The sequence below is a fragment of the Sturnira hondurensis genome, unplaced genomic scaffold (genome assembly GCF_014824575.4).
Source record: "Sturnira hondurensis isolate 20B ecotype Veracruz unplaced genomic scaffold, ASM1482457v3 Scaffold0007406, whole genome shotgun sequence".
Lineage (NCBI taxonomy): Eukaryota > Metazoa > Chordata > Mammalia > Chiroptera > Phyllostomidae > Sturnira > Sturnira hondurensis.
The window spans coordinates 1,864,584-1,880,657 of NW_028080037.1; positions in this window are offsets into that span (position 1 = coordinate 1,864,584).

A 16,074-nucleotide genomic window follows, 5' to 3' on the forward strand; every position below is an offset into this window, starting at 1 on the left:
ACCTAACCACGCATGCGCTGGTATTCACCCACTCCCCAACACGCTCTTGTCTGGGTCTCGTGCACTGCTGAGGACTGGGGGCGACACGGTACATGGACAGGTCCAGGCTCAGGTCCCCAGGAACACGCAGCCCGAACATACAGGCTCCTCTCCTCCCTGATCAACTTGGACCACACACATCGGGTCAGCGCTGCCCACAACATGGCTGGACTGTAGGCAGGGCAGGGCTGCCCGTTCTGTTGCCGAGTGCGACACTGAGGCCCAGCGAGCCGGGGCTGGTGGTCAGCACGGGGCACAGTGGTCAGCACGGGGCACGGTGGTCAGCACGGGGCCCAGCTTCCCAAAGTCCCGAGTCTAGACAAGCCTGGAGTTTTGGGTGTGACCCTCCGCACCTCCCACCTCCCGGCTCGTGGGACAGGCCAGGCTCGTTTGGACACACGATCTCAGGGTCACCACGGCCAGCCCCAGAAAGATGGGGTTGGGCAGTCATAGAAACGCCATCACCACCCTATGACAGACGGTGACTGTACTGTTCCTCTCCACGGGGGTTTCTGGTGACCCCTCCCCCTTACTTCCCGCAAAGCTGGTCTGGACTCCGGAAGCATCTGGCCAGTCCCTACAGGTGACAAATGTGTCGGGTCACTCACTTCTTTCCCTGCATTTCCTCACTGTCCCCCCTTCAGAACAGGGGTCACAAATGGCTGACATATAAGACAGACAACTAAATTTGGATTTCACATAAATGATGCCTTTTTAAGAGAAGAACATCTCAAATATTGCTTTGGTCATACTTTTATGGAAATTATTGAATATTCAGGCGAGATTTAAAGTCATTGACTCTATCTGACATTTACGTCTCACAGAGGCCCTGTGTCTGGGAAACCCACTGGCTGCCCACTGCTCCCTCCTCCACCCTCTGCGAGGTGAGTGCGTGGCACCCACGTAATTATCCCCACTTCACAAACCGATAAAAGAATGACATGCAGGGGGAAGACGTTAAATAATTTCTTACTGCATTTGTTACTTGTACCTCCAGTCCCCAAAGGGGGGAAGCAGACAATAAAGGTAATGCTTATTCCAAACGCCCGGTGCAAAATCACATTCATTTCCTTTAATCCGCGGCGCCTTTGAAACCTGGAATTCATGAGGAGGCAGCATGTTTTTCAAAAGCCCCGATATCCCTGTGCAGGGTTCCATGTTCCCCGTCTCAAGGAACGGAATTCGCAGAGAAAACAAAAGGCAGACCCCCTTCGTGGGATGGAGTCTTCGGCACTTCGTCAAAGTGCTTCTGGGGCCCGCTCTGCGTTTTCAAAAGGACAGGGATTTGGGGAGGACAAGGGGACATTTGGGGAAGTTTCAGTGCCTTCGGCACGTTCACGGTTTTACAAGATTTCCACAGTGGCAAAATTGCATTGGACCAAAGAAATCGTCAGATTCCTGGCAGGCAAAATGGTGTAGGACGGCCTCCTCTTAGTGATGGTGGTAATACAGCCCCGAGCGAGGAGCCAGGCCCATTTCCATCATAATATTAAGAGCCTGAACGCAAATTGTTTCCCTGCTAAAATGAACGGAATTACAAAATCTTCCTCCCGACTTCCTCCCGACAATGTGGAAGGAATAATGTGGCGTCCCGGGTGCACGGAGGGCACGCCAGCCCCGGTACTGGCTCCCTCTCCAAACCAAACCCCCACTCCCCGCGGTCCCGTCTGCGCTGGCTAATCACCGGGAGAGGACACCGGCCCTGCTGAGAGGAGGTGTTTAAGGGGCTGTGATGGGCGGGCAGCCACATGGCACTGCCCACAAAGGACTTCAGAGGTGGAGGGGGGGGGACCAGCAAGGACAAGAGTGAGCTACGGGAGGAGACCTCACGGTCTTCTTGTTCGGAAGGGTTTGGCCCCCTCGTCTGGCCACACGGCCAACCCTGCGCAAGTGCCCAAGCTGACCGCAACGTGGGTTCTGGTGGGAAGCGTCTTCCCGATTAGGGGGGCGAGCCACCTGCACAACCCTCTGAATCAGGCCGGGCAGGAGACACCCCCAAGTATGCCATCCCTTCCTCTCATCGCCCCCCCCACCGCCTTAGGTGGCTTCTCTGGGCTTCATGCAAGGTGAAGTTCACCACAGGTTTGCTCTAAGATTAAAAGCGTGTGACCCGTTGATCTGCCCAGTTGGACAAACCCAGTCACCAAAGGTTTCAAATGCTACAATGCCCCCGTCGCAGCGACGGAAAATGAGCCGCGCAGAAAGGGGAGGGAGAGCTGGTGGCCCTTCTCCAATAAGCCGCCCTCGTCTGGACCGACGGGCGCCCCGTCCCCGTGGGAGTCGTCTGGGACACGGCCTCCCGGAACACCGGAACTCAGAGATGATGTTCACTGGGAATTGTTCAAGCGGGAGGCCAGGCCCACGGGCTCCTGCCCGCGCTGCAGGGCCCTGCAGAGACGCGTTAGAACAGCCATGCAGTGGTTTGGCGTAGGCTCGTCACGGCTTAGTTTCTGTCCCAAATGGGAGCGTTGTCTCAGAGGAGACCGAGAGCGTGTGATGGCGTGAAGGCTCCAACCGCGGGCTGCGCAAGAGCCGCTGTGCTGAGTGACAGGAAGGCGGGGCAGGGGGAGGCAGCTTTATTCTGGATGCCAGTCAAGCCAGGAGGGTGGCACCGACCAGTGTCCTCAAGAACCACCTTGAGACAGGACAGAATGCGGGCTTCTTTTATGTCAGGGGAGAGGGGGAGCCGGGGGTGATTAGTGACCGCAGACGTCGGGACCCAGCCAACCCTGAGGAGGGAGGTGGGTCCGAAAGCAAAAAACTCCTTTGCTGCAGATTGACAAACTCCCGTGACTGTGGTCCCAGCTGCTGGCTCCTAGGGATCTGTCTGAGGAACCTCTATGTGGCTTCCTCCTCTCCTTGGGGGGGGGGGGGGTTCGGTTCCGAGCAGAGAGGTGGTTCTAGCAAACCTTGGGCTACAGGCCAGGGTCCGTCACTGATCGGCAAGGCCATACAAAGGACAGAGCAGATGCCTCGGGACCTGGGCAGGTTTGAGCAGGAGGGGACTGGAAAGGCTGACGATATTGTTGTTACAAAAACATGTGTGCAGGGGCCCCCTTTACGATGGCTCTGACGTCAGCCACCATGGGGATGATGTTCGAGAGAGCCAGCCCCAGCCCTGGCCGGTGTACCTCAGTGGACTGGGTGCCAGCCTATTAATCAAAGGCTCGCTGGTTCGATTCCCAGTCAGGGCACATGCCTGGGTTGCAGACCAGGTCCCCAGTAGGGGGTGTGCTAGAGGCAACCGGTGGGATGTTCCTCTCCCTCTTTTTCTCCAACCCTTCCCGTCTCTAAAAATAAGTAAATATTGTTTAAAAAGAAAGTCAGCCACAGAGCCAGGCTTGGCCAGCTGGGATGGTGGAGGGACACAAAGGACACGAGGGACGACAGTGACCGTGGGTCTTGGACAAGAGGAGCCCCCACCGTGCCCCCTGCTCGGGGAGGAATCCCGAGACCCCCTAGGAGCCATAAACATCACAGCGCGGGAGACAGGAAACGAGGTTGAGAGAGTGTTCCGACAAACCCTGGATTCCACCAGACCTGCAGCCTGTCTGCCCCGGACACTTGAGCTACGGAGAATGTCACTGTTCCCGTGTTTGCTTAAGCTGACTTGAGTGGGCTTTTCTATTACTTGCAAATGTAAGAGGCCAAACGGATACATTTCATAAACTCGGGAGCATGTACTGCTAGTCAGACGGTATTATTTATTAAAATAAAATGTTCTGTTAGGCTTAGCTGTCTCTCCCAGGGTGCTGTGGAACCACCTTTAAAATTTTTGGAAAAAGTCAATTAAGTAACGTTAGCTGGAGAGTGAATTTCACAGACCAGTGGACTTTGATAAACAAGTCCGAGTTCTAAACCGATATTCTAGCAACCACATTTCTGAAACGGTTAGTGTGGATTGGATTTTCTCGGGCCTCGTCTGGGGTCCAGCGACAAAATGACCCCAAACAGGTGACCCTCCCTGAGGACCCAGCTCCCACCTCCCTCGGAAGATGGGGCTTTACCAGGATTCGGGGCTCCGTAAGAGCCACATTTGCAAAGCTTCCAGAGCTTCCGTCTCCTGGGAAAGGGTCAGGATTAGGAGATGTACACATGCCATTGGCCAGAACTCGGTCTAGGGACGCTGAGAATGTCACTGAGCTCAGTGTCCAGGGACAAAGGCACCGTCTGGTAACCAGACAGCCCCCTGCTTCCACTGTACATCACCAGCCCTCGGGCCCCCAAAGGGGGAGACACACTTTCAGTGCTCTTTTCAGGCCCTGCCTGGCTCGTGGTTTCGTAAGTGGTAGCTGTGTTTCTACTAGGTGTGCGCATTTGAACCTGAACGGATTTGCAAGCTCTCAGCACAAGGTCAGATGCACAATAGGCATTTGTTATGATTATTTTTCCATTATTTCGGAAAGTGCGTACGGGAGCCCCTTTCTGCAAAGCTAGGGAGCCTGGAGCGGCATGAAAACCTCCCTCCTGGAAAGGAAAATGCCTGTAAAATTGCTCGATGTCATTTTTCCGCAGACAAACGGGTAAGAAAACGCACCGCATGCAAAGCCGGCCGTCCTTGCAGCGGCGTCCTCTGGACACACAAAAGAACTCGGAGACCAGGCCTCCTTCCTCCCACAAAGCCCTCAGCCGTCCTGTGGGATCAGGCTAAATGTGCCCTGATTTGTGGAGGAAAAAAGAGAGGATTCAATCCGAGTGCTGGGGGGCGGGGGAACCAGCACACTCCCTCCCACAGCTCTCAGAGAGGAGAAAGCAGCTAGCCAGCTGCGACTGCCCAGGGCGATCGGCAGGAACAGATTTTTTTTTTAAAAAAACACACATTTTGATACACGGCTTTGATCCCATGTCCTCATCACAGCAAACGTCGGCCATCAGATCAGGCCGCCGCGCGCGCCTGTGGAGAGGGAGCTGCCGCGCTTTCCACCCCCTCGGGCTGGCTCTGCTCTCACGGATTAAAAGCCTTTTAACGACGCCTGCCCAGCCGTGTCTCTCTGCCCACACAGAGCAGGAACGAAGCATCGCGTGACCGTTACTCACAGCCTGGACCAGGAAGAGAACGGTGGCCACGGGGACATGAAGTCAGAGGGGCGACAGGGGACACCCCAAAGGGCAGGCGGGCCCTCGGGCTCGGGGGGCACCGGAAGTGCAGGGGTCTCAGGACGGGAGGAGGCGCGTTTGGGCGCCAGCTCACGCGGGGACAGGTCTCTTCCCTCTGGTGCTGAACGCCAGCAGGTGGCTCAGCGGGAGGAACCCCGGGACAGAGAGAGGGATGAAGGTCCCCATGGCAGTGCGCACACAGGTGGCAGCAGAGACCCTGCCTTCAACTGAAACAGGAACCCTCCTGCCACGGCGGCCTCAAGCCTCCCTGTCTCGGGGACGCCCCAGGACACCTGAGTGGATGTGGCCCTGTGGCCCTGGGTCCAGGTGGTCCAGCATCTGCACGGCTTTGTCTGCTGCCCGGACCCTGGCCCGGCGATGGGAGCCTGCTGGGAGCGCAGCCCTTCCCGGGAACAATTAATCTCGTCCTCTTTCAGTGACTGCGCCTTTATGATAGTTAGTAAAACGCCCCACAGAGGCAGGGACATGGGGCCCGGGCACGAGGGACAGCAGGGGAGAGCTGGAAGCACGGAGAAGACACAGGGAAGGCCAGAGTACAGCCCGAACCAGAGAGCGGGGTTGCCCAGGCCTCGGCCTCACGTGACTCCTGTCGGGAGTCAGGGTTACCCCAAAGCCCGTGGCCACAGGAGCAAGAAAGGCAGCCGGTAGGGACCGGCCCCGTGGTGGGAAGCTGGGAGGCACAGGCAGCCGTGGGTCTGAGACCAGGTAACCAACGAGCAGGTCAATGGGATGAACCGGAACGGGCGTCCTTTGTCACTTCCATAGGCTGCCAACCGAGAGCGGACCCCTGAGATCCGCTTCCTTCCCCTCCAACCAGCACCCTCCGCCCACAGGGCGGCCGGTCCCTGGCTGGGGTCTGTGTGAGGACAGTCACCTGTGGCTTCACCACCACCGAATGCCACGGTGGCACTTACCATCAATCACTGTCACCGTTCCAGTCATTCCTGAAGACAAGTTGAAGTACACAAGGTCATGAATCAGTATGCTTCGATGTGTGCCCCGAAATTTAGAATTATAATGACAGAGGGAGCCGCTCGCTGATATATTTATGTGATATGTGCTTTGTCTTCAAATGATGTGTTTAGAGTTCAAGAAAAATGCCAACTTGCCCAAATCAGTGTGAGCCGGTGTGCAGGGGTGGGTGGATTTCGAACCTGTCACGGGGATGAGGCTGGAATCTTGGGCACCTGGGGAGGGCGGAGCACCAAGGCAGGGCGGGGAGCTGGGCGGGGAGCTGGGCGGGGAGCTGGGCGGGGAGCTGGGCGGGGTCCAGGCCGGCCAAGCAGAGCCCGGGGCCAAGGCGGGCTGTGTAGCAGGTGTACTGACCTCACCTCTCCCGGCTCCACAGAGCCCCTCTTTGGTCTACGAAGCACCGCCCCACCCTCTGCATCGGGAGCGCACAAGGAACACTCGGAGGGGATCACCAATGAGGTGCGTGTTCGGCAGCCAGATCAGGGCACGGCGCATCCTCACCAATCGGTCCGGACAACTTCTTCTGAGGAGTTCTTAGATCCAAGAGCCAAGTTTTTAAGCAGAAGGAGAAGTAAGGACAGGCTCTCCTGAAAAAGATGACAGACCCGGGGAGAGGAACCCAAGTGCCAACTTGTGAAAGCCAGTTCCGACTTCCTGTTTTGTGAATATTCATTTTCTCCTTTCAAAGGAAACTGTCAGACCTCAGAGGAGAGAAACATCGAAACCTCTTCAATCCTAACACCGAGTCTACACTCATTAAAAAGTTTCAAGGATGAGAAGTGTGAAAGAGAAACATAATGTTATTGCCGTCTGATCCACATGGAGAAGAATTTAAATCGAAACAGCCAGCTCGGCCAATTTACATAGAGTAAAGGATTGTTCGTCCGGGGCTGACCCCCGTAAATGTGGGCCTGAGGGCGTTGTCACTGGGTTTTGTGTGTTTTTGTTTTGTTTTTTGAGTTTGCGATGACCCTGCTCACTACGTACAGTGATGATGTTAACTTGGGCGCTTTCTCTCTCTCACCAGACATCTTCTTAATGGACTTCCAGCTGGCCCGGTTCCAACGACCGTGACTCTGAAGGTCAGGGCCCAGGACCGTTGGCCCCCGGGGGTCCTCACGGGCAGGCCAGCTGCAGCGACGCCACGAAGAGGGTTTTCCACGAGGCATGTTGAGGGACACGGAGCCACCGCCAGGATTGCATGGTGGCAGTGACGATGCCCCATCTCGCTCAACGTCCTCTGGGCCAGCATCGGAGGTCGCCACGACCCAGGGTCAATTTCGAACCCCAAAGAAACAGGGGAGCTTGTTGTGAAGTTCCAAGCCCCGTGACGAGTGTCTGAAGAGTGTTTCCTGGTATGGAGTGTCCCTCCCCAAAGCTCTCACCGTACAAAACGCACAGCCCCGCGTAGGTTTTTTAAGGTTGGAACTCACTGGAGCACGCCGCCTTGTCTGTTCCAGGGGAGTCCCAATGCTGTTCCCTGCCTCTGCCAGCCTGTGCTGGTGCCCATGTGGGTCTGCACGGTTTTGCCGGTGGAAATGGGGTCCTGGCGGTGTCAGGAGAAGAGCATGCCAGGAGCCACACACGGGAGGCTGAGGGTCAGAGGTAAGACTTCCTGAAGCTGGGGCGAACAGGAGGGCTGCTCCCGGTTCAGCTGTGGCGCCTCGTCTCCATCTGTCCCACCGTGGGAGAGGCCCAGGGTCCGGGAATCCTGGTTCAGCCCTGTCAAAGCTCAGTCCTGCCAGGCCTCTTCCCCATCCAGCTGGCACAGTCTCTGTCCCTGGCCCTGTCCCGTCTGTACCCAGGCTCGCGCTAGGAGCCTGGGCTGGGAGCCCACGTGACTGCTTGGCCCCTGTGGCTGCTACATTGAGAGAGAATGCACACGCGCGCACGTGAACGCACACGTGTCAGAGAGCCCGCGGGCATGCCTTTGCGGGCTCAGATTACATCATCTCAGGCTTGGGAAGGCCCGGAGCTCTTTCAAATGAACCAACCAATTCCTGTCCTTCCCGGGCTTGCGCTGGCCCCTCCCCCTAGCCAGTCTAGTCCTACACCTTCCAGGCCCCGCCCCCCATGCCTGTCATCCAATCCGATCCTTCCCCCCCCCACCAGACAGACCGTGGCCCCTGTGGCTCCCGCCACACCCGCACCCAGTGTCGAACTTCCCCTTGTCGTTTGTATTCCTCCCTTGGCCATCTCAGGGGACGGCTGGTAACAGACCCTTCCTGCCCCTCGGGAACTAGGTCCCCGGGGCCGTGGGAAACTGTAGCTCCCGACCTAATTCAGATCACCCAGTTTCGCCCTCTTCTCTGTTGTGAATCTCTAGCCGCCTGTGCTAACAACGACCCACTCATGAGAGTGGACACACACCTCTGATGCTTTCACCCACAGCTCTGAGCTCTGACCTGGATTTCTGGGGCTCACAGTCTCCATGCCAAAGACAGCCAGGCGCAGCCCAAGCCCCACACGTGGAATTTAGTTCCAGGGGTGCAGGAATCCAGCCAACGTCGCCCCCTGCCCCGTGAGAAGTGCGGCCGCCCTCACACCCGCCTTGGTCGGGAGTTTGCAAGGAAAGCATTCACATGAAGGTGCCTGTTGTCAGCCCAGACGGTGGCCCCGCGAAGAGGTCCCAGCCCCAGTTGCCAGCTGTGAATGCACACAATGGCTCTTCGGCTCAGAAACACCCGCCCCTCCTCAGAGCCAGGCTGGCATTCAGCCGCGGACACTGTCCGAGTCCACCCCCGGGCCCAGCCGTCTGCCCCGGCCAATGGCCCGTCTGGGCGCCCCCGGCTGATTGCAGCAGAGACTGTGTGAGCCCATCACTGCAGCTGAGTTGGGGAGGTTCAGTGGGCCGGGTCCAAGCGCCTACACTGTCTCACGGCCATGGGTGTGTCAAAATGAGTGGAGAACGTTGTCGGGACAACCCCAGGGAGGCCGTTCCCCAGCTGATCATCAGAGAGCACTGCCACCCACCCCCAAAAACGGTCTGCGTGCCACTCCCCCAGCAACACGGAGTTAAAAATAGCACCTCCCCCCCCCCCCAAGTACCTGGTGGCGGTCAGCAGGGAGGGAGCCGCATGGCTCATCTCAAAGAAGCTCCAGTCAGATAACTAGCCTGCGCACATTATTCAAATGACGTTTAAACTCTCTCACAACGTGCTGTCCCACTCCCCGGGATAACGGCCTGGGTGGGCCTGGGTGGGCCTTCCCCCTCCCTCCCGTGGGCCACGTAAACGCAGAGGGGCGGGGGGAGGATCGATGAGGGCTGGATAGCGGTTTGATTCTGTGGTTTCAGCACCAGATACAACATAGAAACCCCCTCCCACCCCAGGGCCTCCCCAGGGCCCCTGTGGGGTAGAAAGGGCTGGCTTTGCATAAGCTTCCAGCTGCTCGGGGAGGCGCTGGGCTCCAGGTGTCTGAGATTTTCCTTCATTAGTTTGGAAATGACCCCCCGGCCGGCCTCCAGCCGGCGTGTTCCAGGAAGGGCACAGAGGAGATGCCAAACTACCCGCTGTCCTCGGCCCCACAGCTCTCAGCTGACCCTCCTGCCCGCCCCCCCCCCACTGGCAGCTGGTCACCCCCTGGGCCCCAGGCCCCAGGGGTCAGAGGGTGGAGCTCTGCCCCAGAACTCCGGCCACGCCTGGTGCTGGGACAGCAGTTTTGCCTGTGACATAAAGGGATGGTGCCCATCCTGCCGCCCAAGAGCAAGGGCGTGAGGCAGTGCAGCGCCGTGAACTTCCCCTTTCAAATGGGCTCACTGGGCATTTTCTCCTGGGCCCTGTTGAAAGAGTCCGGCAGGGCCCATGTGTTTCTGCTCCCAGTGAAATAGCAGGATGCCCTGTGCTCGGGGTTAGGACATGCACTCAGTCCCAATATGACAGGTAAAACATCCCCCCCGAGGCCACTCTGGGAGCCTGTGTCCCTCAGACACGGCGCCTGCTACCTCCTGACTTTGCACTGTGCAGGGCTGTCCCCAACTCACCCTGGGGGGGGGGCACCTCTCACCATCTAGACACTCTCCACTCACTGTCCCATTTCGTTTTGAAGCCCAGCAACTCTGAGAGGCCACTTGAGGTCACTGTCCTGAATACACAGCCCAGGCCAGCAGCGGGCTGCAGGTGCCAGGAGAGGACAGTGTTGGCTGTGCCAGTGGAGCTGGCAGAGACTCAGCTCCACTCGTGGCAGGGGGGGGGGGGGTGAGCAGAGGCGTGAGCGGATTTCCCCCAAGTGCTGTCAGCACAGGTAGCGAGTTGTTCATAAAGGGAGCAAAGGGAATCAGACGTCTGTGCACCGTCCACTAGGGGGCGCGAGTTTGCTTCTCCAGGAAGGACAGCTTCACCCACCGGCACTGGTCCACTCCCCGCCACAGACCACTGGGGGAGGGACAGACCCACGGGTGGGGGGTGTTGGGGGCGAGCACATGTGCAGTGGCAGCCAAAGAGGCCCGTCAGTCTGGCCTGGGGAGAGGACCGGGTCTGAAAGGGGCAAACCCAGGAAGGTCTAGGAATGGATTCGAGGGTGGGGTAGAGCCGGCAAAAGCGTGGGAAGGCGACTGGTTGTTTTGAAGAAGCACCTGGTACTTCCCAAGCCCGAGGTAACATGATCCCAGTTTAACAAAGAATCAATCTCCCCCCCCCACCCCCGTTCCTGGTAACACACGCTTGCCTCACTGTCTCTCTGCAGTGGCCATGAGGCCCCGGTGGCCACCTGCGGCCTGTGGCGGGCACGCCGCCCTGAGCCAGATAGAGACAGACAGGTACTGAACCGATGGCCCAAAATGTCAGGGCGCTGGCCTATTTCTGGGCCTGACGAGGAAAAGACTGGACTTTTTCCGTGGCGGGAGGGACCGAGACGAGACATGGAGAACCTGGGGCTACCTCCCTCCCATGCCTGGGTCTCTCGGGATGTTTTCCTTGGGGCTCCAGAGAAGAAATGATTCCCACTGGCAAGAAGGCCACCAGGGCTTCCCGGGACCGGCACTCGCTAGGCAAGAGGTGCCGCTTTCGGAGGCCGAGCGTCTCACCCCGCAGAAAACCTGAGCGAGGGTGGGGGGTGCATCGCCCCGCACGTGGGGGTCAGTCCTGGCACCTCCTTGGGGGCGGCTGGAAGGGCAGATCCAGCCCCACGTGACAGAGCCCACGAAGCAGCCACGGGCCTGGTTAGACCCTCATGACCCTTCCTGGTGCAGGACACATGGGCCGCCAACCCCACGTGGGCCCAGGTGCTGCTCCTTGCGCGCCCGCACAACCTGCCCGGGTGCGGCCCAGGACCGAAGCCAAAGCTCCACCAGGCTGTCTTCATGGGTGTGCAGGGGGGTAACAGCAAACACAGGTGGGCTCAGGCCCCGAGTCCTTAACAGTGTTCACTTGTGCTTTTAAAGGTTCCTCCCAAGCCCCAGCTGGTGTGGCTCAGTGGATTGAGCACCAGCCTGCAACCAAAAAGTCACTGGTTCGATTCCCAGTCAGGGCACATGCCTGGGTTGCGGGCCAGGTCCCCGGAGGGGGATGCACAAGAGGCAACCACACATTGATGTTTCTCTCCCCTCTATCTCACTCCATTCCCCTCCTCTAATAATAAATAAAATTTTTTAAAAAATGAAGGTTTTGTCTCAAGAAAGTAACATGTGTCCAGGACAGCCACACTGGTTGGATTGAGCAAGACAGACCTCCATGCACCCCCATTTCCTGCACCACCATGGGAGCACTGTGCCCAGCCCTGGAAGCTCCCCGTGAACTCCACAGTGAAACTCGTTTGCTCATTCAGGTGCGAGCACTGAAACTATGCCCCGGACTTGGAAACGCCATGTTGACTTTATTCGTATTAAAGAAATCCGGGGCAGAGGCGTGAGAGGGCCCGGCCGGCCCTCTGTAAACGCAGCCCCGCTGGGAGCCAGGGTCCATGTGGGCTATCTGACATTCACCGCTGAGCCCCCTGCCCCTGAGCCTTTCTGGGCCGGAGGGCCCACCGACTGGATGAGATGAGTGAATCACCCTCAGGCAGAGCCATCTACATTCGAGATAAAACATGAACATCACAGCATCCTCAACCGATGAGAATGACACTCGATGCTGCGTGAGGCGGCACCAGTCACTCTGTGAGCCACCGCACTCGGAGACCAGGGGTGCCATGAGCGGAGTCGGGGTGCTTGCATGCCCCCTCTTTACGTGCGTCCTGAAACCCTGGGGTGACGGCTGTGTTTCCTGTTTCGGGAATCACTGGCTCATTTAGTGCAGGCTTCCTGCTTTTTTTCCCAGAGGAGAACAGAGTGTCCGTTTGTTAAAGCGAATAGGTTTTGTGGCTGTTTTTTGGTTTGTTCGTTTCTTCCCTTCCTGTGCCTGGCCTATTTGGTGTCCCTCGTCTGACCGCAGGGTGAGTGGCTGATGGCGCCGGCTGGGCCGGAGCAGGTGCCCGGCCCCCCGGACAGCAGCCCAGGGCGTCCCCCCGAAACCGCCTGCCCACCTCCATTCAGGAGCCTCGCGGGGCGGAGGCCTCGCCGTGGAGACGACCCCTAAACACAGGTGAGCCTGCGGCTCTTACGATGTTCATTTTCCCCGCCCCCCACCGCCACATCAAATAAAAAAGAAAAGGCACCAAATAAGTCTACAAATTACTTTCATTCAAGATGCTATTTTCCCATTGACCGTGGGCAGCAGAGAGAGGAAATAAATGCAGTCGTTCATTTCACCGCCGCTCGCTCTCCAGGCAGTGTTGGGAGCAGCAGGGGCGCAGAAACCGCTTGACAAAGGCTTGGATTTCAAAGCCACCGCCGCCGATTCCTGGGGGCCGCGTACACCTGTTCTCCCCCTGTTCAGGGCCTCCTCCCGGGGCGCCTGCCGGCTTCCCGAGGCAGCCGGCGGTCGCAGAGAGCGCTCCTGTCGCGATTCTTCCACTGTTGACAGCCCGACGGGGTCCATTCCACGTGCTTTGGGGGCGTTCTCCTGGGTCCCCAGCGGTTCATCTTTCTTGTGTAGTTTTCCGTGGAGTCGCCTCCCACGCTGTGTTTTAATGTTTCTACCGCAGCACGAAACGTTCGCTTTCCGGCTGCGTCTCCTGACGGCAGAGATGCGAGCTCAGTTTGGGGAGTTGAATCGGATGCTGTTTGTTTGGTTTTCTTCCAGGGGCTGATGGACTTCTCCCCGCCCTTGACTGAGCCAGTGGCATGGGTTGGTTCCTACAAAGCAGCGTGGACGTGACGGTGCCGGGGTCTCCTGGTCCCCACTCCCTCTACAAGGTCAATCACTCGCCACGTGGCATCTTGGACAGCGGCACCCTCTCCCTGCCCCGCAGGTCTCTCTGGGAGACTCCCGGGGCCCATTCCCTGCACTGTTTTCCATCCAACCGCAGCCTTCTCTCTTATCCCCAGCCCCCCAGCCCCCTTCGAGCCCAGGCACCTTCCTGAAGGTGGCACTTTACCCAAACTGCCCCCGGTGACATGGGAAGCTGTCCTGTCTCATCTACGAAGGTCTGCAGCTCTTTGGGGGGCTTTGCTCACCTGAGACCAAGGGTGTCGGTGTAGGAGGGTGTCCACTCTCTGGAAGGGGAGCCACAGACAGTCACAACAGGCAGTCCGAGGGCTCTGTGGCCGTCCCCTGGGGAGGGTCACTCCATCCGCAGCAGGACAGACCCATCCAGCAAGGGTCTCCACCAAGCCCAAAGCCGCAGCTTCCACCCCAGGGGCCCTCAGGTGCCCCCGAGCTGTGTCTGCTATGAATGTTACCATATATTTTAGCATGTGCAAAAAATCTCTGGGCTCCCGTTCTCCCCTCCTAAAAATAATTTTCGTGTTTAGTCTGATCAGCAGCCCTGGCCCCCGGCTCCCAAGGGACAGAGGGACTGGTTCAAGTCCTCCGGAAGCTCCACGAACCGGCACTGGCTTCTGCAGCTCCGCCCAGGGCCACACTCGGACCCTGATCCCGATGACAGAGCGTTGACTCCAGGGCACCGAACGGTGCGCTTTAAAGACGTGGCTTGTGCAGGAAGCGGGTTATGTCTCAGAGCGGCTGCTACAAACAAGAGTCCAAGCAGGAGGAACAGGCCTGACCGGTGGGGCCCACTGGCTGGGTATCGTCCTGTAAGGTCACGAGTCCCGGTCAGGGCAGGCGCCGGGGCTGCAGGTTTGGCTCCAGGGTGGGGGGTGGGGTACAGACAAGAGGGGACCCATCCACATGTCTCTCTCACATCCGCGTTTGTCCCCCTCTCTTCCTCCTCCTCCTCCCCTCTCTCCAAAAAAACCATTTAATTCTTTAAATCTTTTCAAAAGCAGAAATGGCAGGTGCTCTTCGGTTTCCGTGAGAAGGTCGCCTTCCCGTTTGGGGCCACAGGAGGCAGGACGGACCCCTACGGAGCACGTGCCTCGCCACCTCGCTCGGTCTCCGGGCTGAGCGGCCCCCAGCGCTCGCCTCCCGCAGGCCCCTGTTCCTGCACAGGGGACGATGGGCCGGGGCCACAGGGAAGGGGCTGCTCTGAGACCGCAGCAGGGCGTCCCCGTCCCCAGCCGCCCCTGCGTCGCTCCCTCCATCCCCCCCCCAAACCCCGACGGTGCTCTGCGCACCTGAGACAGCACCGAGAGAGGGCTCCACGCCAGCACCTTCCCAGTGTGCAACGCACCCCACCAGGGTTTTAATCCGCTTTTGACAAACACAAGCAAATAATAAATCACTGAAGAATTCATTGATTAAAATGGGAAACAAACCAAACAAAAGATGCGACAGCGCCCCCTCCCCCGACGGGGGCCTGCACAGCTGGGAGAGGGCACCCAGGCCCCTCTGGGGCTGCTCCCCCCACGTTCAACGTCATGGCCGAGCCGTTGTCCCCACCCACTCTCTCCAGTGATGTGACAGGCCCTGTGAGAGGCCAGGCTGGGGTGGGGGACACACTGTGACGTGGCAAGTGTTGCCCTTTTCATCCTGAAAGCAAGGGCGGCATTTGCCCGAAGGCCCAAGAGGAGGCCCCCAGCATCCGAGGTGCCCCCAAACCAGAAGACCCACGGCGCTCAGGCCTGACCCTCCCCAGCCCCTGGCCCGACAAGAGACTCACGGGTGGGTCCCCACCAAGGAAGGACCAGCAGGGAGACAGAGGCCAGGCCCACCAGGCCCCGCACCCCAGCGCTGGGCCCCGCCCAACCGACCGTGGGCAGGGGCGTGGTCCCACAGGCCGCCTCCTGGGCCATCGGGAGGCAGTGCCCCAGTGCTGGGGGGCCTCGCGCCACACACAGTCGAGTCCCCCAGATGCCGAAGGTGGAAAGGGAACACGTGGGTGAAACAATGAAACAAGCGAAGGAGGTTTAAATGTTTATTTCCAGGTTAAAAAGGACACGCTACCCTGTGGTTAGAATATACTTTTATGCTGGAAAATGAAGTCACTTTGTTTCTGAAATATTTCCAGGAAAAAAAAGAAAGAAAAAGGTGGGGGAGGGAATCCAAAAGTAATGACAAGTGAGATTAAAATGTTCTGGCAGGTTCCAGGTACAGTCCCAGGGCGAACCACGCCCCCCCACCCCCCCACCCCGGGTCAGCACTCCTCACGGTGTCGGGTCCCAGGTCTCCCATCGTCGGGTGGGGCGCGGAGTGGGGGGTCTGTACACTGAACGCTACGGACGCATGCTTTTATTTTAAAAAGTGTATTTGTCGCAATGCACAGCTCGGTGTCCTAGTATATTGCCTATTTTACATACAAAAATAGCTGTTACCCGCACGTTGGCTTGACCTTGCCACCACGGTCCCTCCACACGACGGTTACATCACACACGTGAGTTTCTGATGGAGGGGACAGCTGCCGGGGGCGTGACCCAAGTGATGTCGCCGACGCAGACTGCGATGGAGAATGGGGGCCACTTTTGAGATGAACAGAGCAGGAAGCCCAGCGGGGGGCCCAGGACATGGGGGAGCAGAGGGACCCACTTGCTGTGGCCGTGGATGACGGACAGAGGCTGGACCATGAAGGTGC